Below are 16,893 nucleotides of genomic sequence, written 5' to 3'. Positions count from 1 at the left end.
GATTTATTTTGTAAAATACCTCTACTTACGTTTAAAATTGAAAACTTAACGTTATGAACATTGACCTGAGCCGGGATCGAACCCGTAACCTCGAGCACAGAAGGCCAGCGCTATACCGACTACGGTACTCAGGCCGATTTTTATTTATTTATTTAATTGATTTATTCTTACTGGCAGAGTTAAGACCCTAAGGCCTTCCCTTCCAATGCACCGGCATAAAAATGTGCAGAAAATATAAATAACAGCAGCACAGAAAGTAATGCATTAATAATAATAATAATAATAATAATAATAATAATAATAATAATAATAATAACAGCAATATCAGTATGTGTCTAGTTACATGTAATTCTACAAGTTAAACTATTACAATTAAGTACTAAAATACAATTTGTATCAATGGAATGATAAACGTAATGAAGGACAATTAATATATTGAAAAGGAAAATCATATTCTATTAAAGTTATATTTCAAGAAAGACACGGATAGCTGTCTTTTTGACAATCCGCTCTTGAAAGTAGTCAATATCTGTCATCCTGTTGATAGATAATTATACACTATTTGCAAAATAAGTAGGCTACAGTATTATGAAATAAAATACCTTGCGTTATAATACCCAACACTGTAAATAATAGTGTGAATAATGTTCGATCAATATAGGCCTGCATTCTTTAACATAGTGTAAATGGTAAAAATTGTGTATCTAGTGTACACTGTGTAAATAACATAGGCCTAAATATTTGTATAATTGTTAAAGTCGCCTATTCTTTATTCCGCGTAATTTTACCAACAAGAGTTGCGTGAGCATACAGAAGTACTTCCTTTACTAGAATCACACGGATAATCCGCTACAGAAAAATTAATCTTGTAGTCTCCTGGGACAAAGTACAGTTCCTAGTAATAAGTTATACAGGGACATCATTTTATTTTTACTTGCATTTTTATTGTACCTGCATTTCTGAATGTACTTCACTCTCACCCCTTCACTAATGTCCTTGCTCCCGTCAGACACACAAACTTACGGCCGCTGTTGCGTTCGAAGTCTTCAAGCAGTGAAGTAAACACTGCAGTGTATAGTGTGTTTTAGAAATATGGTTGCGTTTTCTATAGAAGAAAGAACCTATATTAATAATATCGTACTAAAATTATATTGAAGAAACGATAAATTCAATTTCAGAGGATATGATTCAAAATGTTTTAATAATAGTCTATGCGTAAAGAATTGAAGCCTGCATTGTAATGAACGGCAACCATTTTCAGCAACTTATTTAAAAATTCATATTAGCTTATTCTGAATTGAGGTGGCTAGAAGCAAAGGAATGCTAGTGACATTTGTAATAACATGAGTTAAGTGCATCCAGTGTAAGCTAAAGTATCTAAATTTTAGTGGCAAAGGGATATTTTAATCGCATCACACATTAAAATTTAAATAAAAATTTCACAGGTTTTACGAAAGCTTAAATATTTAATCCCCATTTTCTCAAAAGTAACTTAAGTGCACTTACAGCCCTTTACTTATGACCCCCTCAATTTAAATGCACTCTCTATATTGTATGTTAACATCAATAATTAATATGCTAAATAAAGTAGACATTACATAACGAACATAGCCGCCTGAAAAGTTGAGAGCTGATGCTTTATTCACTAAGCCACACCGGATACCACCCCGGCGTCGGACAGAATCGTCTCAGATTAAGCTCCAACTCTTGGGTTCCCTCTAGTGGCCGCCCTCTCCACTACGTCATAGATATCTATGAACGTAGGACCGAAGTCCACACATGTGCTGAGGTGCATTCATTATGAGTGACTAGATGGCCGATATCCAACGGAATAAGCGCCGTCTTAAATCACGAAGTGATTTACGCATATCATATATATTATTTTAATGTACCGAAGTACATATGATATTTCCATGCAGATATTCTGCGTCATCATACGATGAAAGAGTAATGGAACAAAGAAAAATTCTCTCAGCACGTAGAGCTAAAAACCCGGGTTGAAATCCCGGCGCGGGAGAGAATTTTTCTCCGTTCCATTACTCTTTCATCGTAACATAGCAATTAACTTGAATGCCAATGTGTGGATACGCGGGAACATTTTATTCCAAGTTCTTATAAAACACAATGAGGTCACATGGAATATTGTAATATCTATGTTTCAAACTTGTGTGACATTTGAGCCTTATCAGTTCTCTTTGAAATTTGACTGGAACCTGCTCAGTGTTTACAGAAAATAGCATCATAGAAATATTCACCACGTTCCTGCATAAACTTCAACAGCTAATGTTATGAGCTATCTCAACTTGAAGAGAAACAATCCAGCTTTTGTTCATATTCTCTGTTCTCCATGAGGTCAAGACATGCAAGCGAACCCCATTCCGGCCTAGCATCGGGGATGGTAGATAATTTCTTCGGAGATTTACTGTTTCTGTACAGTGCGCTAGAATGTGTTCTCAAGAATCCTTTTCCACTCATAATTGACAGATGCGGTCTCCTCCTTGTGGAGAGAGACTAATTGACTGAAATAACGTCACCAGGGAAGGACACAATTCGGAACTTGTCTCAATGTGCTCCGAAAGAAGGGAGAAATTAATTTTTAATGACATTATCACTGTACAAAAAATACATACATAGTTAAACAGACAGAAAATCTTTTAACAATTTAACAAATTATTTTATAATAATTCTCATATATTGTTGACAACTGTTCAAAATAAACTTACTATAACCATTAATTTAATTACATTGTCTTTAGAGTACTTAATTAGTTGAAATGATATTTACTTCGTCGTAAGAAGACTGCATTTCGACCTTTAGTTTCGTTATTAATGTCTTACTCTCTTCGCCAATAATATGAGCGTGTATATCAGAATGTTTAACTTCAAAGTGACGCTTAATTTTGTACGTTTTTGCCCTACATTGATTTAGCATATTAAACATTAAACATTGTTGTCGTCAGATTGGACAAGATATACGCCCTCCCAAGATGGGTTAAATCCTGAACCGACTGTCGACGCACTTCTCTACATTCTTGTTCACAACAGTTAAGCACAAACACAGTAACCCATATGGATGAATGAATGACTGACGGAACGCATAATCCAGCACTGCCTGCAGAATATCATCGAACAGACGAGGGGAAGAGTTGATGATCGCATGCATTCGTACACCACCACAGCCTCAGCGAATGAGAGGAGTGGGGGTCCGCCCTGGGCAGACACAGAACAGCGTCCGGACTCTCTAGCCCTCACTGTGTTGGAATGGTCTGCGTTAGGGTATATGATATACTGTATTTTGTATGTACCACTTGCTTACTAAACTGTGTGTTTTTTAGACAGTGATTGGATTTTAATGATATATAAGTAGTGAGAAACCTACAAAGTAGCACCGGTTGTGCAAAGCACGTACGATCAAAAGACCCGTGCTCTAGATCGAAGGGAACATTTTGATAACTTATGCATGTGTATGTATAATTTCTGAATAATTCCACAGCCATCTATGACTAAAAAAAATTCATCTAGGAGAGACGGTTAGCTTTGTATTGAAACGTTTGTATGTAAAGGTTGTTATTTTAGGCATGATTCGCCACTGATTAACACACACATTTAGTGGGTCTAGCTGTGAGAATTCCACACAGCCAATCACTCCACATAACTATCCAAATTTTCCACATTTGTGGAATTTCACACAGTTTGGCAACACTGTTCTAACGTAAACTCTAAAACTGTAAGTATTCTTTGTCATGTGTTGAGAGGAAAGTGAATGATCATAATGTGAGGCTTTATAATATTAAATAGAATAAAACCTTTTACTAAAGAAATAAAATAAAGTTAATAATTTTTCTGTATTGTCTTTATTATTGTTACTCCATACAGCTCAGTCCGAATTCACATTCCAATTCTTAACCGTGGTAACCTCCATAACCTCCCTTGCCACATTTTTTTTCTTCCTTGGGAGGCTCCTTGATGACAGTTTCCCCCTTCTTGCCCTTCAACTTTTCAATTATTTCTTTCAAATCTGCGTCTGCGTTTTGTACCCAGACACACACCAACAACATCACAAAACATAAGATCTGCAAAAAATTACAAGAAATGTTATCTTAAGTGTGGCTGAAGAAAGCAAAAACATTACAGAATTAAATAATGGGTATATCGTTTATTATCGTAGTCCTGTCACAGCAATAAATCTTTCTGCCTGTAACAGGAAATTTCTGTTCAATATAGAAACCAAGCAATTCTTTATTAATTCTCAAATGTTTCCAGTATTTTCCGTTTAAATCATTCATCGTATATCTTTGTAAAAATATTCCTCTACAAACATACTGGATACTAAAAATATAAATTGGAATAATATTGAAAATGGCCTCGCGATAATGCTCATTGCCAAAAATTGATTGTTACGTTTGTAGCACAACATTTTTCCGAATATGAGTTCGGATATATTTTATACACAGGAACTAAACCAGGAAATCGTCGATAGTTCAATAACCAGAAGAAACTGAGACATTACACAGGATGTTTCAGAAGTATTTTGACTACCCTTGGGGGCATGTTCCTCACACCAAAATAAGAAAAAAAAAGTTCATATAAACATATGTCCGAAAATCCGTAGTGTTTTAGTTATTTGTGAAGCATCTGATAGATATTGTCAGCTTGCTAGCAAGTGTTGCAACTTTAATCAATTTAGAAACTCTTAACAAATATTCAAAATGTTCTCCTCTTCCTTCCACACACGCATGCACTCGTCGAATAATGGACTGTCGCATCCTTTCAAACACTCCCGCACGATGTCGAAAGGTTTCGGGTTAATGAACTGTATCTGTATTAGAAATTCCTCCTGAAGATAAGTTGTTGGATTGTACCTCGAAATGCGTTGAACGTAAACTTTCATTGTTATGAGTTACATTAATAACTAAAAAAATAAGGATTTTCGGACATATGTTTATATTAACTTTTTTCTTGTTTTGGTGTGAGGAACATGCCCCTAAGTTTGTCAAAGTATTTCTGAAACATCGTGTATGAGGAAATATAAAAAATCGAATATTTTAAGTGAAAAAATCAAATTATACGTACTAGTGTAAAAGATGAAATAATAGTATCATAAAATGACACTAAAAGTGAAGAAATTATCTTCAAAGAGAGCGTTGCTATATTATTTGAGTGGTACTTATATGGGAAAGAGGAAGACATAGCGTGTGACTAATAAAATTGTAAATCTGAAGTAATTATTGTACAAAGTAAAATAATGACGAGTTTTTCCCAACATGCCCGTAATCTGAGTAGACTTTTTTACTTTTACTGTTAGGTTGGTAGTACACATTCCCCTTTTGTATCGCTAGAATTCTCCACCTTTTGTCTCCTTATCAGTTTTCCTGAATTAGTTTCTGTGGAATACAGTACATAAATTGAAGTCGGCCATGGTATGGCAAAGAACAATGCTACAATATTGAAATCTGCACATTTTCACACCTGCAAATTAGAGCATTTACTCACAATGCAAGAAGAGGATCCACTCAAGAGGACAATATATTGCAACTGGATCACACAACGTTTGCGTAATGATCGATCCTTCCTTTAGCATGCTCTGTTTAGTGACGAAAGCTTATTATTTCTGGATGGGCAAGCTCATACACAAAATGCACGATACTGGTCCAAAGAAAATCCAAAATGTATGCATGAAGCTAACAACCCTAGTACTCCAAAAGTTATGGTGCGGTGTGAGATACAGGTGATATGGTAGTGAGACCGTAAATTTCCTTGATGGAAATGTAAACCAACACACATATGGGAAATTGCTGGACATCACTGTAATGGACTTCATGTATGATTTGCTACTGAACAAACGGATAAGAATGTAGTTTGAACAAGATGGGTCACGGCACATTATGCTCTAACAGTTCGCCAGAAACTAAATTAGATTTTCGGTGTGCACTGGGATGGACGAGGTGGGCCTCAGTCATGCCCTCCATGGTCACCAGACCTCACACCTCTTGATTTTTTCTATGCTGATTTGTGAAACAGACAGAGCGTACATTTATAAATGAAACAAAGTATCACTCATGTTATCCAGCATATCTCACATGCAACACTTTTAAGCGTGAGAGAAGAATATCACGGTCGAGTGAGGTACTGTCTTCAAGTAAAAAAGAGCACATTTTTAACATCTGAGGAAGCGAACGTACTGTATACAATTGAGGGGGTCAGAAGCGAAGGGGTACAAGTGGCAATTCTAAAGAAATGAGTTAAATGCATCCAGAGTAAACTAAAGTATAAAAAAAAAATTTAATGGCAAAGAAATATATTTCAGCGATATCACACATTAATATTTAAAATCTAAACCTCACGAAATTTACGAAAGTTTAATCATTTTCAATCACATTTTGTCTAAAGTAACTTAAGTGCACTTAAACACCTCTGCTCTTAATCCCCTCAATTGTATTTCGTATTAGAGTAACGTTTCTCATTTGTCAACCGACTTCTGTGTCACAGGGCATTAGAAATATAAAATAAGTATATTATTATTATTATTATTATTATTATTATTACTTCTAGAGGTCGGATCTGTGTGCATTGCCTCTCAAGTTTATTAGGCCTATGCATGGACTGTATTTCTACTGCTCGCATCGTATGCATGGGCTGTTGCTACTGCTCGCGTCGCGTCTAATCTGTTTCGTTTTCTAACCACATACAGATCCGTTCTCTAATTATTACTATTATTACTAAGTGGCGCGTCCTCAGGTTGCGGATAGAGGAGACGGCCTCCAGATATGGAGGCTAGCTCCGAATATATTGAATAAGCAGTCGTGGACAGCCGATAAGGGGTGGTCCTCCAGCTTGGGGGTTGGGCGAAGGGCTAACAACCCATCACCGTAAAAATAGCTTGTTACGAATCCCTACAATAAGCCTCGGAATAGGACTGATTCTCTGGCACGACCACAGCAAAGGAATAAGGTTTTGAGATTTGGCACTTGGAACGTAACTAATCTTTATAGAACAGGGGTAACATTAGTAGCTAAAGAACTAGCTAGATATAGAATAGACTTCGTGAGAGTATAAGAGGTTAGGTTAGATGGGAATGGCATATCACAAATAGGAGATTACTGTACTTGTTGTATTATGGGGAAGGAAACAATAATCACCAATTAGGAACAGGATTCTTTGTTCATAAAAGAATAAAATCAGCAGTACAAAAGGTCGAATTTATCAGTGACAGGTTATCATATTTAGTATTTAAGGGTAGATGGTGCGACATCATGGTTATAAATGCTTACGCCCCTACAGAAGAGAAAGATGGCCATATAAAGGATAGTTTCTATGAGGAATTGGAACATACTTTTGATCAGTTACCTAGATATCACATAACAATTTTATTGGGGGATTTCAACGCTAAAGTAGGACAGGAGGATATTTTAAAACCAACTATTGGAAAAGAGAGCCTACACGTAACTAGTAGTGACAATGGAGTTAGATTAGCCAACTTTGCCACATCGAAAAATTTAATTGTCAAAAGTACAACATTCCCCCATAAGGATATACATAAATATACTTGCAATTCTCCAGATGGATTGACACACAACCAAATAGATCACATCTTGATAGATAAACGGAGACATAATAGTACAGTAGACATTCGAACTTTCAGGGGTGCAGACTGTAATTCTGACCATTATTTGGTAATTGGAGAATTAAGAGAAAGATTATCAGTAGCCAAGCGAGTAGAGCAACAAGTTAATATTACTAAATTCAATATTTTGAAATTAAAGGAAGAGGAAGCTAAGCAAAATTATCAGGTCGAAATTTCGAATAGATTTGCCACTTTAGAAAGTTCCGACGAAGTTGGGAAAGAATTAGATGTTAACAGCGTGTGGGAAAATATCAGAGATAGTATCAAAATTGCAGCTGAGCAGAGCATAGGTCATTATGAAACTAAGAAAAAGAAACCGTGGTTAGATTAAGATTGTTGCATTGCAGTAGAAAGAAGGAAACAGGCAAAATTGAAATTCTTACAGGATCCAGTTGAGGAGAAGAGAGATAATTATTTCAATGAAAGACGGGAAGAAAGTCTTACACTTAGGAATAAAAAGAGAGGTTACTTGAGGAAAACCTGAATGAGGTAGAAACAAATAGTAAGAATAAAAACATTAGAGATTTATATAAGGGTATAAAGGAATTTAAGAACGGATATCAGCCAGGGTAAATGTGATCAAGGATGAGAATGGTGACTTGCTTGCAGACTCTCCATCAGTCCTAAACAGATGGAAAAACTATTTTGCGCAACTACTAAATGTACATAGGCCAGATAGAAATGATCGCGACGAAGTTGAAATACAAACTGCTGAGTCATTTATACCCGAACCCACGCTTTCAGAAGTCGAAATTGCGATAGAAAATCTGTAAAAGTACAAGTCTCCAGTTATCGATCACATTCCAGCAGAATTAATACAAGAGGGTGGAAGTGCATTATATAGCGAAATTTATAAATTTGTACTTGCTATTTGGGAAAGGGAAATTGTACCAGAACAATGGAAGGCGTCCATAATTGTACCTATTTTTAAGAAGGGGGACAAAACCAACTGTGGTAACTTTCGAGGAATATCACTTTTGTTGACGTCGTACAGAATTTTGTCCAATATTCTTTTGAGAAGATTAGCTCCGTACGTAGATGAAATTATTGGGGATCATCAGTGCGGTTTTAGGCGCAATAGATCGACTATTGATCAGATTTTTAGTATTCGACAGATAATGGAGAAAAAATGAGAGTATAAGGGTACAGTACATCAGTTATTCATAGATTTCAAAAAGGCATATGACTCGGTTAAGAGGGAAGTATTATATGATATTCTTATTGAATTTGGTATTCCCAAGAAACTAATTCGATTAATTAAAATGTGTCTCAGTGAAACATACGGCAGAGTCCGTATTGGTCAGTTTCTATCTGATGCTTTTCCAATTCACTGCGGGCTAAAGCAAAGAGATGCACTATCACCTTTACTTTTTAACTTCGCTTTAGAATATGCCATTAGGAAAGTTCAGGATAACAGGCAGGGTTTGGAAATGAACAGGTTACATCAGCTTCTTGTCTATGCGGATGACGTGAATTTGTTAGGAGAAAAACCCAGATACAATTAGGGAAAACACGGGAAATTTACTGGAAGCAAGTAAAGCGATCGGTTTGGAAGTAAATCCCGAAAAGACAAAGTATATGATTATGTCTCGTGACCAGAATATTGTACGAAATGGAAATATAAAAATTGGAGATTTATCCTTCGAAGGGGTGGAAAAATTCAAATATCTTGGAGCAACAGTAACAAATATAAATGACACTCGGGACGAAATTAAACGCAGAATAAATATGGGAAATGCGTGTTATTATTCGGTTGAGAAGCTTTTATCATCTAGTCTGCTGTCAAAAAATCTGAAAATTAGAATTTATAAAACAGTTATATTACCGGTTGTTCTGTATGGTTGTGAAACTTGGACTCTCACTCTGAGAGAGGAACATAGGTTAAGGGTGTTTGAGAATAAGGTGCTTAGGAAAATATTTGGGGCTAAGCGGGATGAAGTTAAAGGAGAGTGGAGAAAGTTACACAACGCAGAACTGCACGCATTGTATTCTTCACCTGACATAATTAGGAACATTAAATCCAGACGTTTGAGATGGGCAGGACATGTTGCACGTATGGGCGAATACAGAAATGCATATAGAGTGTTAGTTGGGAGACCGGAGGGAAAAAGACCTTTGGGGAGGCCGAGACGTAGATGGGAGGATAATATTAAAATGGATTTGAGGGAGGTGGGATATGATGATAGAGACTGGATTAACCTTGCACAGGATAGGGACCGATGTCGGGCTTATGGAAGGGCGGCAATGAACCTTCGGGTTCCTTAAAAGCCATTTGTAAGTAAGTAAGTAAGTACTAAATATAAACGAAATATACTTGATGACAACTTTCATGATCAAACAAATTTCAAAAATACTTTACAGAAACCAACAATATTAGTAAAGAACTTTGAAATTTGGAGACAGTAAATGAGAAAGTCTGCTTAACTCGCTATTTCAGGATGTTCTTAGCTCGAGAGTTATATTGAAAGTTTTAAACTTAAATCTACATAGTTCTATTGTAGAATTATTAGAATTTAAATAATTTGGTGGCTTTCAAATTAATAAATGTTTATAAGATTAATATGTTTTATTATGTAATTGTTCCAGTGTCACAAACCAAGATGTTAACAACAATAAAATATAAACAATTCATTTATTTCCAAATTATTTAGAAATTATTTATTTCTGCATTTCTCCACTTTCACATAGGCCTAGTGCAACAAGATGGTTATTAATATTTTATTTCATAATAATTGGGTATTATTTCTCTCGCTGAAAGTGCTTCTGACGTCTACAAAATATTATTTTCGTGAAATACTACGTAAATAATAGAAATTGTACTTCACATGTCTATGTGCGAGATTTTTAGCACTTTATAATGCTATGTTTTTCCATTAATACTTTAGAATATTTATTTATTTATTTATTTATTTATTTATTTATTTATTTATTTATTTATTTATTTATTTATTTATTTATTTATTTATTTATTTATTTATTTTTATTGTCATCAACATTTATAACAGATATGGTGAACCATCACATTTCTGTATAGGGGTTTCAACATATCTTTCTATTTGAGTTACCTACAATTAGCATGCAATCCCGACAGTCTGTTTAATTAATAACTCTCCTACTCTCAATATTAACTCAACTCTAAACAGTCAATTTCTTCTTACTGTTCTTAAATATCTACTATCTGTTAGTTCCATACTTTACTTACGCTCCTTCCAGCTTTCTATTCTTACTACTATAAATTTATATATAATTACGATTTTTCTACATCCCATCTTACTCGTCCTACTTTACAGTTTATTCTATTGATCATTATTACTCTTTAAAATATCATTCTTAAATTTTAACTGTCTACCCTATTTAAAATCACTGTACTAATATTTCCTATTTAACACTTAACACTGCACACAGGTTTACTCATTGCGATTCTCTTCTTGCTAATATACATAACTATAATAATCTTGTTAAATCTTGACATGAGTATCAAGTTCACTTTAGTTTGATCATCCATTCCTTAACCTCAGGAACGTCATCATAAACTATCTTAAAAAATTGTAACTACCCTCACTAATATCACCTTTCAGAACTTCCCTACATCATTTTCTGAGATTTACTTCTTTACCATAAACTTCTGCCTATACCTATATTAATTAACTACACAATGTTTTAAATTTCCCAACATTCATTTCAAAATTCTATAACATCCTAACTGACCTCTATATGCAAGTTCTCTTAAACACACTTTCATCACACTAAATACGATTTACGAACATTACATCACCAAACTACTGTAGGCCTATTACAATTCCTTTCTGACATATTTATTTCACGACGCTCATGCAGTACCTTCTCAGATTGTAACTTTCTTGGCCCTTAATTCTACACGTCAGCGATAAAATATTGCTCTGTGGTGAAAAAATAAATCTCTTCTCCCCTCAACCTTGTCAAATCCTGGCGTTTTCTCTGAAAGCTAACTGCATCCTCCCTTGATCTCCCGGGAAGCTCTCCTGGCTTCTCCTTCTTGCATATCTTTAGAATAATAGCGAATTCAATGTAGGGTAAAGGTTGGTATAATTGTGATATGAGCAACATTGTGATAGTTCTCTTTGAGAATTTATTACAATATTACTGAGCGAGAGGAAGATCAGATTTTTGCGTCAACGTATTAAGGCAGTAGTGTCAGAGTTGTAAGCTCCAATACCGGTTGTGGAGCTAGATCGGAACTTGAACTTGCTTATGTCTGTGGAAACACCGGAGCACGCAACCAGTCTAGTGGAGCGCTCCGCTCCGTTTAGTCCCTGTCTGACATCGCTGTATTAAGGGAATGTTCGTGGACAAGTTTCCGCACATAACCGGTTCGTCTCTCGCTCAGTAAAATTGTAATAAATTCTCAAAAAGAACTATCACAATATTGCTCGTATCACAATATTACCAACCTTTACCCTATTTCCTGTATAGTTAGTTATTGATGAAGTGATTCACTTGATTTTAATGTGCTCCAGACACATTTTCATGGATAAAAACGACATTTTTTAAATTTACTTTCCTCTTTATGAAATAAACGATTACCTTTCTTCTGGTGAGAGAATTTCTTAGATATCTTCAATAACGTCCGAGATATGTCCTTGAACTATCGAGCATGTTACTTTACTGTCTTTATAAATTAATATTTTGTGGCTCGTTTTCAACCTTAAATATCAAATTTTCTACCTGATATATATATTTTTTCAGATATTGTAATCAAATCTTACATGCTTTTCTGTTTTTTAAATCTTGAAAACATAACGTATAATCTTAGCTATAGTATTTTTGCTTACTTTTTTAAATAATACGATTCATAAATTATTAAATTATAACAAAACAGCACAATATCTGAGTAGACAAATATTTTTGAAGAGATCAGTAAAGGTATTCATTTTTAATGCAATTATTAAAAACATTTTATAGTATTAAAATTTTTGTTAATTTGTGAAAATATCTGTGACATGTAACGGTGACTGTACAATTTACTCACCAACTATTCCAAATTAATTAGGTACTGTCATTTGTTGTTTTGTGAAAATAAAAAATTCATAATAAAGCAGAAGAAATGCATTGCAAGAATACCAACTTTTATTTCACAAGGACCGAAAGACATTGATATATCAAATGTTAAATATACTTACTTGGCATAATTGGAAAATTATACTTCTCATCTTAAATTCAATTCAGACTAACCAAAAATCTTCAAATTCTAAGAGATCCTTTGATCATCTGGTTAGCAATGTTCAAGATTATCGTCGAGCATAGTGAAAAGAAATCTATGCCACGTCCCTTTAGAAGAGACATACACCTCCCTGATCTTACCAGGAATTTAAACCTAACCCTCTGAATTTACATCAACAAATACCATCAGCTGGGCCGTAACTTAAGTTATGAACTATACCTTTAACCATAAAATCAATAATGAGAAAAGCGTCTTGTTTCTAAACCTACCAAAGCCTTGTTCATGTTGTATCGTATTGGAAGGATCTTGCACGACAGTGAAGTGACTAGAAAAGCAAACGGTCTCAATTTATATGTGAATGTTATCTATCTAAACCCGACTTGACTCAGCGAGTCGTCTTCATAAAACACGCACGAAGAATACATTATCAGCCTGGTCATGATTTTCTTCGCTTGCCTCTGTGGGGTACATATCCATTAGTATGCAACTGCATTTCCGTTACCGCAGCTTTTCATTAGTAAAGAAAAAGTCCGTAGAAATTATTTATCACTCCGTCGTCATCGTCATCGTCATCTTCATAAGAAACATGCCACGAAGACCATGTTCGATTCTCGTTAAATATATTTCGATCGGCCAGTTCAAAAGACAAACAATTCAAAATTTAAAGTTTTGATAAACCTGCAATTTAAAGCTCCACGTATCTGTGAAAAATACAAGAATCAGTGAAATTACTCCAAATTCTGTTAATTCTGTTAATGATATTTTATATAAACTGTATATATAAAACATAATTACCAGAATTTGGAGTAATTTGAATGATCCTTGTATTTTTCACATATACAAGAAGCTTTCAAGTGCATGGTTGTCAAAACTTTAAATTTTGTGTTGTTCCCCGTTTGGACTGGCCAGTCGATTTGTATAATTATTTTATATTATTCTCCGTGTCCGCAGAGGCGGAAATGTAGACTACTCTTTACCAACTCAAATTTAATAACAGGACTGAAGCATTGGCAGTGATGTGCAATATAAGGAACATAAAATATGCCTATCTAATACTTTAACAAAGTCACATGCTGATATCCTATTTTTTACTAACTATACTTACTCCTGAAGAAAGAAGAGCTTGAAAATGCTATCCCCTGACATCCACAAATTGTTAATCTTGTTAAGAAATGCCCATCAAACGAATATATCTGGGAACATTTTGCCTTAGATAATCTAAGCTGGAGTGGTGTTGTGTAATCTTTATCATATATTGTCCCAAAAGCAAAAATTGCACGGTGTGATCGAAGTGGTCACAATTTTCTGATAATTATTCGACCCGGAAAAAGTCCCTTATATTATTTAAAGTTTAATTTACTGTATTTTCAATGGTAGGATTCGACTGAAAGAGCGCATACAATCGTTTTTCCTCAGTTAATTCAGCGAAAAATAGTTGAAGAATCACATTTCTATACCTAGGTTCATTTTGAGTATTATAAACGATCGCTCGGTCTTTCAATTTTTTATTTCGAATAGAATACCAGATACCAATTTTAGAATAATGAAGTGGAAGTTCGTGAAAGGTATTTTGTTTCTCGAAATTACAATAGACCTATCTGCAGGGACAGGTATTTATGGAGATGAATTTTATCTTTTGTGTTTTTTAATATTGGTGTCGGCGGAGATTGTTGGAGATTTGATTTTTACTCTTGGCGGAGATTAATGGAAATTTTGGAAAAACTCCATTATTTTGGAATTGGTGTATTAACTCAGTATGAATATTACTTTCCAAATAATTAAAATTAAAAGTTCGTTGGATACTGGTAAAGGTGCGGTACTGCCAATAGACAATATTTATTGGATTGAGACTTTATTTAACACACATTCATTAAAATAATTTTAAAAAACTTGCAGCCCTCAAACTAAACCTTTCAAATTATTATTAGCGAAATATTGAATTCTCCGTCTTTTGAGTTCACTAATGTAATCAGAACACCTGGAATACCATGTAATGTAGCCTACTTCGATATATAACAAATTCAAGTGAAAAAATTCAGAATATGAAATTCATTATAAAACGACGCAATAGTAATAATTCGCTAATGTGTTCATATTTCGCTATTAGAAATCTATTTCGCGATTTGTCGCGATTGTTTTATCCCCATATTATTAATCAGGATCACTTAATTCGTAAACATCTGTAAAAATTAATTGTATATCTATTATGTCGTGATTTTCGCGATTTCCATAAATACCCGGCCCTGCCTATCTGTTATTTCGTTAGCATAATATCTTCCTGACAAGTAAAAGCCAAGCTTTCTTTAAAAAATATTTCATGTAGGCCAATTTCCCTATCGTAATTTGGTTCAGTTACAAAATGTTTGTCCTGCGAAAGAAAGAAAGAAACAAACAAAGAAAGAAACAAACAAACAAACAAACAAACAAAGAAGGAATGAAAAAACAAAGAAAGAAAGAAAGAAATATTAGAAAAGTTGAAAAATGTAGGGAGTCATAGAAAACTGTAGTAAATAGGCTACATCAGCTACGAAAATGAGAAAATAAATTAACGGAAACGTAAAAAGCTAACGCGAATTGATGACAACAAAGAAGGTGATGCAAATGAATTCTGAATACAATACCTCAACGGGATGTAGAACTACGTCAATTTCAGCAATGAAAACAGCGTTCCCATTTGTCAATTTTGTGACATTTAACAGCCGCAATGACAGATATGTCTTCACAGTCGCATACTAATAGACATGCACCCCACAGAGGCAAATGAATAATGACATTAACAGATAATACTTCCGTGTGTTGCGAGACCTGCAACAATAATTATCAGAAATTTGTGACTGCTTCGATCACACCGTGCGATATTTTATTTTGGGAAAATACAATACAACTAGAGAAAGACATCTTAGCCTAGTTGAACTAAGGAAAAATGTTCGCGGGTAAATTATTTTCATGGGCATTTCTTAACGAGTTTAAAAATGTATGGACGTCAGAGAACAACATTTTCAAGTTCTCCTTTAATTCTGGAGTCCAGTTAATAAAAATAGGGTATCAGCATATACATTTGTAGCTAAATAGTATTAGATAGGCCTATTTCATGTTCGCTATGTAGCCGATGACGGGTACCTTTTTGTTAATGAACATGAGTTGATGGAGAGTAGCCTACATTTTTGCCTTTGAGCACCCGGAGAAAAATATAAAATAATTATACTTACTTACTGGCTTTTAAGGAACCTGGAGATTCATTGCCGCCCTCACATAAGCCCGCCACTGGTCCCTATCCTGAGCAAGATTAATCCATTCTCTATCATCATATCCCACCTCCCTCAAATCCATTTTAATATTATCTTCCCATCTACATCTCGGCTTCCCTAAAGGTCTTTTTCCCTCCGGCCTCCCAACTCTCACTCTATATGCATTTCTGGATTCGTCCATACGTGCTACATGTCCTGCCCATCTCAAACGTCTGGATTTAACGTTCCTAATTATGTCAGGTGAAGAATACAATGCGTGCAGTTCTGTTTTGTGTAACTTTCTCCATTCTCCTGTAACTTCATCCGTCTTAGTCCCAAATACTTTCCTAAGCACCTTATTCTCAAACACCCTTAACCTATGTTAATCTCTCAAAGTGAGAGTCCAAGTTTCACAACCATACAGAACAACCGGTAATATAACTGTTTTATAAATTCTAACTTTCAGATTTTTTGACAGCAGACTGGATGATAAAAGCTTCTCAACCGAATAATAACAGGCATTTCCCATATTTATTCGGTATTTAATCTCCTCCCGAGTATCATTTATATTTGTTACTGTTGCTCCAAGATATTTGAACTTCTCCACCTCTTCAAAATATAAATTTCCAATTTTTATATTTCCATTTCGTACAATATTCTCGTCACGAGACATAATCATATACTTTGTCTTTTCGGGATTTACTTCCAAACCTATCTCTTTACTTGCTTCCAGTAAAATTCTCGTGTTTTCCCTAATCGTTTGTGGATTTTCTCCTAACATATTCACGTCATCCGCATAGACAAGAAGCTGACGTAACCCGTTCAATTCCAAACCCTGTCTGT

The 16,893-nt window shown here is 34.7% G+C and overlaps 1 long non-coding RNA gene across 1 annotated transcript; it reads right to left on the bottom strand.

Annotated features, from left to right (window-relative positions):
• Positions 1 to 3,834: 3,834 nt before the first annotated feature.
• Positions 3,835 to 13,191, bottom strand: LOC138699895 (uncharacterized). The gene is made up of 2 exons (XR_011332115.1): positions 13,093 to 13,191; positions 3,835 to 4,072 (listed from the first exon to the last, which is right to left on the bottom strand). It is a non-coding gene; the product is annotated as an uncharacterized lncRNA (long non-coding RNA).
• Between the last annotated feature and the right edge of the window lie 3,702 nt (positions 13,192 to 16,893).

Source organism: Periplaneta americana, chromosome 5, assembly GCF_040183065.1.
Source record: "Periplaneta americana isolate PAMFEO1 chromosome 5, P.americana_PAMFEO1_priV1, whole genome shotgun sequence".
In the NCBI taxonomy this organism is placed as follows: Eukaryota; Metazoa; Arthropoda; class Insecta; order Blattodea; family Blattidae; genus Periplaneta; species Periplaneta americana.
The sequence above is the reverse complement of the archived record's forward strand: the minus strand, read 5'-3'. Positions and strand labels throughout refer to the sequence as shown.